Genomic DNA, 6809 nt, shown 5'->3' on the forward strand with positions numbered 1-6809 from the left:
CAGAAGACCAAACTGATTTGCATCCCAGTGAAGGTTATTAGGAACCTGAGTTAAGCCAAGAAGGAAGACCCCTGCATGCTGGCCTAGATCAAAGTGGGGTAGGGGGAGGGATGGGTTGAGGGGAGATGACCCAGAGAAAGAGGACTCGAGAGGGGCTCCACGTTTCTCTCACGTTGGTGGAGTCTGGGCAGAATGACTGAGGCTCAGCTCCTGCCAGTGTGTGGGCTGACACAGGACAGGCCAATAATAAATGCACTGAACTCTAAAAGAGCCCAACTTTGGGATGTGGCAGTCTCTCATGTTCCAGGACTTCCCTGTGAATACAGGAACCCCCTGCCCCAAGGAGACCCAGGGTCTATGGCAGACTATCTCATGCAAGTTGATACAACAGAAGAGCTCATTTAGTTACTTAATCCACTTGACACAGTTTAAAACCTAAGTCTTGTCTCTACAGTCCCAGTCTGTCCCTCAGGCTGGTCTGATCCCCATTAGCCTCAGCCCTTCGGGGTATTCAAGAAAGCGGGTCCAGATCTGTTCAAATCAAAGGTGACTCACCTTCTGTTGCGGGGAAGTAAGGCCACGCTCACCCTCGTGTCTCCTCTTCAGGATCCCTACACCTTCTACACAGCCTGCAGCTACAGTGCAAGGAGATCACCTGGCAAAGTAAAGACTGAGAGCTCAAGACAGGCATGGACCTAAACTTGCTTGCTGCATTTGGACTCAGGGGCTTAACAAGCCAGTGACCCTGCACGTGGCTGTCTCTGCTCTTTGCTTTCTCACCTCTTTTCCTCTGGCCCTCTGTTCAAAGACTAGCCTCGGGTTTGGGGGCAGCCACCTCCCCTCTTGATAAAATGAAGATGTGTATTCAGGAGGTCTGGGACAGGATGGGGTTTGCATTGCTAGTCTGCTCCCTGGAGATGCTGATGCTGCTGGCACAGAGCACACTTGGGGTAGCGACATGTCACAGTGAATCTGTCCTCCTCACCATCTCTGGGATTCTTCTAGCCTCATTGTAGTCCACTTTGTTTTTTTCCTAATCCTGGTCTGTTAGCTCTAAAACGTGCATTCTCAATGGGGGCACCAGCGCCCCCAAGGGGGCAAAAATCTGTTCTTGGGAGGGGTGCAAAAAAGTTTACTTCTTGTATATGAAGCACAGATACACCTATGGTATATAAACAGATCTATGGTACACCCATGGTATTAAAATCCACGCAGGGGTGCAATTAGGAAAAAGGTGTCTAAAAAGCTCCTTGAAGACAGTAGCAGCGGAAAGAGGGCCTAGAAACATCAGCCTAAGGAAAATGGCTTCTGTAGACTCCAGGGCCAACGCCTCCCTGATGGCTGCCAGGTTACAAAAATGATGTCTATGTCAGTGTGTCCCTTCCTAGCTGCCTGCCACTGATCCCACCCAATGTCAAGAACATGCCCCTCTTCTGCCTTCCCAGAAGGCACAGCGCCCACCTGGCTGGCCTGTCACCTTATTGGTTAATCTTAGTCCCACATGAAGCCGATACAATAGAGTCCACTTTCAGTGCCCTCGTACCTAAGAAGTATTACAGTTGACATTTTAGTGACTTAGGAAGGGGTCACAAATATAACCCTGAGTGCTAAGGGTATTATGCGATGTACGAAATGCATTCACGCATGCCATAAGCATTAACATCCTGATTCATCAGGATTCATCAGCAAGGAAGCACAAGTCTCCAGGGGAGGGAACACAGGGCAAAGCTGGGTCCTGTGGGCTTTGAAGTCAGACAGACATGAGAGTTGAGTGACCGCTCTGTCACGTACTAGCGACCGGGCAGGTCCCAACTTCTCTGAACCTCAGTGTTCTCATCTGTAAGGTCGAGGTGGGAATAGTGGTGATTTCATAGAATTGGGAGAATTCAATGAGATAATAATGTGAAGCTCTTAGCATGTGCCTGGCACATGATAAGCAACCAAGATATTGCTTCAGGAAGCTGGTCCTGATAGCCTAAGAAATTCTCAGAATGTCCATTCTGCTTGCTCACTACCCCCACCCCTGAAGCCTCCCAAATCCCCAGGAACCTCTAAGAATTTCAGAGAAAACAAAATCTGTCTTCTGTGAACTTCTATGGGCTTTTGCTGTTCCTGAAATCCTCACCTCCTCCAAGGAGCCCTCCTGATTGCCCTCACTCTGAGCAGGCTGGACATAGCCATGGTTCCTGGTCGCCATCTTCATATCTGACTGCCAGCTCCCTGACAACACCTCTTCTTAGGCATGCTCATTACGGTTACACCTCCATATCCAGTCCTATTCCAGTTGGCTCATTAGTCAGACCTTGCTAAATGCACCCTGGGTCTGAGCATCTCTTCCCAACTCTATTGACGGGACCCAGGTCCAGTCACAGGCCCTACACACACCCCAGCAGAAGCCGTGCCCATTCACTGGGTCTGCACCTGACCCCATCCTGGGGAGGCCACTCTGGGGGCAGCCAGAGGCAGAGTCAGGGAAGAGAAGGGAGGGGCTGGGTTCTGGGAGAAATTTCACACTCAAGCCTCGGACAGGAAAGGGTGACAGATGACACTTGTAAAACACAGAGCCTGTGCTTCCTGAGCAAATGTACGTGGCAGTAAAAGTCTGGAGCAAGTGAGAAAGAGGGAAGCAGGTGCCATAGCCCCAGAGGTGAAATTTGCTCTCCGAATATCAATTCCCAAAGTTTTCTGGAGGGTTTCCTGGAGTCCTTTAAAGATCAGTGTACCGTCCAGACAGCTAGGTGGGTGGGGAAAGCCAGGGGTATTAGTGTCCCCTCCCCCTCCAACCAAACACTCCTCCAGATCTGACCCAGGACTTGGGGGGCATGAGAACAAACATGAGGTTATCACACATCTATGAGGCATTGTGCTACCATGTCCTTTCACCAAATGAGAACATGGAGGCTCCAGTCGTCAGCCAACAAAGATGTGGCAGAGGCAGAGTTTGAACCCAGGCCCTCCAAGTGGAGGTTGCTTTCCACTGCATGCCAACTCTATCCCTTCAAAGCAGTTGGACCCTAAAACACCAATGGTGTCCCAAGAAAAACTGCAAAACACCCACACTGCTGTTGCTTCTGTCCAGGGTCCAATTCCACTTGGCTATCTCTGGTTGGTTTTCTTGTGCACTTGCACATCTCTGGCATCAGAATGGGGATGCCCCAGATGCCAATAACTGCTCATCTCCACCTCAGCCAGGGGACTTTCTGAAGGAGGAAAGACTGGCTGGAGACACTCCACAAGCCTGACGCGCGGAGGCCAGAACCCCTGGATGCTTGGTTTCACTTTAGAGCCTCAGCTGAGATAAGAGAGCTGACTCCCACTCCAGCCAAACCAGAGCTTGGGTGGCCAAAAGGCAGCCAGTTTCCCCAGTGGCGCCACCTACCTTGTCTGCATTTCCCACCCCATCCAATTCCTCCTCCTCAGTCTCTCCTCACGGAAGCTCCCTGCTCACCCTCTCTCAGGGCACACTCCCCAGCTGCTCAGATTTCTGGGCCCGGGCAAGGAGCTGACACCTGGGAGGAGCAGGGAGCCTGAGCCCCAGCCACCGCTGCCAGGCACCCGGTCCAGCCGGCCAGGAGCCGCAGCTGGGAGCCGACCTCCTCCCGGAGAAGCAGCGCCAGAGGCTGAGACCAAAATGCCAAGTTTGCTGTTTGTATTCCCCAGGGAGAGGGCCGGAAGATAAGTAATGATATTCCTGGGCAGGAATTAGACCAGAAACTCTAAATCGAGGGCTGGGCAGGGGGCCTGAGCAGACGCATGTGAGGGGAGGAAAGACACGGAACTCTGCATCCCAGCCAGAGTCAGAAGGGAAAGACGACATTCCAGCATCAGCAGAAGGGCCCGGGCAGCTGGCATGGTCCGCGGAGGCTGACAGGTTCAAGACCAGGCCCACACGAGCTTCCCAGTCCCCCCTGCGTGACCCTGACCCCCTCTAGCCTCCAAAGTACCCCACACGCAAGTCCCAAACTGGCTAGGCTCCACTGTACAGTGGCTGTATGAAGCCACGGGTGGCAACCAGCCTTGGCCACAACCCCAAGACTGGGACCCACACTCCCAGTCTCCCCTGATCCTGGGACCCACACACCCGGTCCCCCACCTCGGCCTCCCCACCATGAGTTCCAAACCGGGCCCTGTTCACGGACAACAGCCCACCCAGAACCTCCCTCCCACCATCCGCCTGGGTCTCTGGAACTTCACAGCTCAGAGCTGGCAGTTTCCTCCCCAGCCTTGCTCCTCCCCAGCCACAGGGGTCAATTTCGAGAAGCAGCCTGTGCCCTCCCCCAGCCCTACAAGGCCAATCAGCCCATTGCAGCCACAGCGCACCCCCTTCACACACACACACACACACACACACACACACACACACACACACACACCACTGTGGCAAGGCAGGGGTCGGCATCTACAGCCATGCTTATGACTCCAGCTCCCTCTCCCCACCAAGTGTCTGTCTGTCTGTGGTGTCTGTGATTCTCAGCTTGCACTTGGTGTTGGCTTGGCTCAGTCCCTCCGCAGTCTCCGCTCAGGCTCACTACTCATTCTTTCTGAGGCTCCGGCTTTCAGGGGCTCCGTCTCCCTCGAACTTGCTGCCTATGTCCTTTGTACTGGGGTGAGGGACGGGCAGATGAGCAGGACACCTCCCTGTCACTGCCGCGGGTCTGTGCAGAGCACAGCACTGCTGGCCTCAGAGCAGTCCATCCCTCTCCCCCCTTCCTGCTCAGGCCAACCTTACAACCAGGGCAGGGCTAGGTGGGAGACAGACCTACCAACCAGGCACGGCTAATGCCAGTTTCCATATTGCTTCATCATGCCATTCTGATGCCCCAAGCTGCACACACACAATCCCCTCGGATCTCCCTGCCTGAGGCCAGGATAGGGCCCTGTGCCTGCCCTACCTGCCTCCCCAAACTACAATGATGCCTGCCTTCCCTCCATCCGCGCCGAATCAACCCCTCCGCACCCAGCTCTACCCCACCCCACTCAGCCCACAGAGCGCAGGGAGCCCTGGCGTCCGACCCAGCCCCCAGCAAGAGCTGGAGCCAGGCCTCGCATGTGGGGAGATGCAACAGAGTGGTCTGGCGGCAAAGTTCTCCTCCTGCTTCGAACGTTGCCGTACACCTGAGGCTCCCGTCTCTCCCTCCTGCTCGCCGGCCTCGCACGGACCCATTCTCCCCGCTCCCAGCCAGAGTTTCACCCCCCCCCCCCACTCCGGGGCAAAAAAGAAATGAAACCTCCCGCGATAAGGATGGGCGAAAAGAGGTGTCCGCACGACTGCCCGGGTGAGGGAGTCCTCAAGTGAGAAAGAAAGGGATGCAAAGTTCCCGGTTCCCCCAGGCGCGTTCAGCCCCGCGCCGAGCTCCCCGCAAATGCCCCAATGGATCGCGGAGACGCGGCGGCAGGCGACCACTCACCTGGGCGAGGCAGCATCTACCCCTGGCTGGGAGGCTCCGAGGCCGGCTCCGCGGGGCGCCCGGGCTCCCCGGCTCGGCCACGCATCCTTCCCCGCCCGAGACAGGCTCGAGCTAAGCCCTCCGGCTCCGGCGAACGCAGGCAGATGGTGGCCTCGGACGTCCACGCGGGGAGAGCCCTGAGCGGCTTATTCAGTTATATCCACAGCATTTAGCGAAAAGAACGGAGGGAAAAGCACAACTTGTTCTCTTCTCTTCCAGATTAAAAAAACAAAAAACAAAAAACAAAAAACCCCCAAAACCAAAAATAAGATAATCCCCCCCTAGGAAGACGCCGGTAGGATTTTCCAGATGGAAGAACCCGGGGCATTCCCAGGGACCTCGGGCATCTCGGAATGTGGGGTGTCTTCAAGTTCAGGCGAGCCAGCCGGGGTGTGCGTGTGTGCGTGCGTGTGTGTGTGTGTGTGTCTCAGCGAGAGAGAGCCAGGCACTCACACCCACACGCACACACACAAACACACTCCCCCGCACTCCCCGCGTGCACACCGCCCCCCGCGCGCGCGCACACGCGCGCACCCGGACACACACACACACACACACACGCACACGCACAACGATCACACGCACGGATCCGGCAGGGAGCCGGGCCGGCTGCGGAGGCAGCGCGGAGCCGGCGGTGGAGAAAGCCCGGCGGCCGGAGGCGCCCGAGAACCTCGGGCGGTGCGCACAGTCCCCGCCGAGCTCTCCGGCGCGGCAGCCCCCAGCGGTGGCCGGCGGAGCTGCAGGAGCCGGGCCCGCCGCCCAACGCACCCCCTTTCGCGCCGACCTCCACCGCCGCCGAAACCGGAGGGATTCGCGCGGCCCGCGGGGGTGGCCTGGAGCCGGCGAGAGCCGGCCAGAGGGCTCCGCACGGAGAGACGGGAGGGCGGCGGGCGGGCCGCGAGCCCCGGAAGCCGGGAGGGCGGGCTCGGCGACCGAGCGGCGCGGGCTGCCCCTGCGCAAGGCGGGCCGGGCGGCCGGGGCTGCGCCGCTGCAGCCGGCGCCGGTGCTGCCGCCTCACGTGCGGAGCGTGCCGTGCAGCCTCCAGCCCCGCCGCCTGCAGGACGCAGACCCGCCGCGCCGGCCCGGGGCTGGGGGTGGGGGCTGGGAGGATCGCGCCCATCCAGCCCGGGGCCCGGCTCCGAGCCCCGCATCCTGGCGGGGGACCCGTGAAAGATGAGCGCCGGGAACACGCGCACACACAGGCTTAGACTTTCCGTGAGTATCACAGGGATCCGTGAGGTGTGCGGTGGCGCCAGCTGTTCGCACAGCACCTTTTGCAACTCTTTCCTTGTGTGATCCTCCTAGCAACCCCTCATCTGACATGGGAGGACACTGAGGACCGGAAGTCTAAAGCGACTTGTC

The 6809-nt window shown here is 57.7% G+C and overlaps 1 protein-coding gene across 1 annotated transcript in view; it reads right to left on the reverse strand.

Moving 5' to 3' along the window:
• Positions 1-6514, reverse strand: part of LRFN2 (leucine rich repeat and fibronectin type III domain containing 2) — a 181367-nt gene extending 174853 nt beyond the window's left edge. The window contains exon 1 of the mRNA XM_058733829.1: positions 5409-6514. The gene's annotated coding sequence lies outside the window, so the exon portion shown is untranslated. The remainder of the gene's footprint in view (positions 1-5408) is intronic.
• Positions 6515-6809: the final 295 nt, after the last annotated feature.

This window comes from Neofelis nebulosa, chromosome 6, assembly GCF_028018385.1.
Source record: "Neofelis nebulosa isolate mNeoNeb1 chromosome 6, mNeoNeb1.pri, whole genome shotgun sequence".
In the NCBI taxonomy this organism is placed as follows: Eukaryota; Metazoa; Chordata; class Mammalia; order Carnivora; family Felidae; genus Neofelis; species Neofelis nebulosa.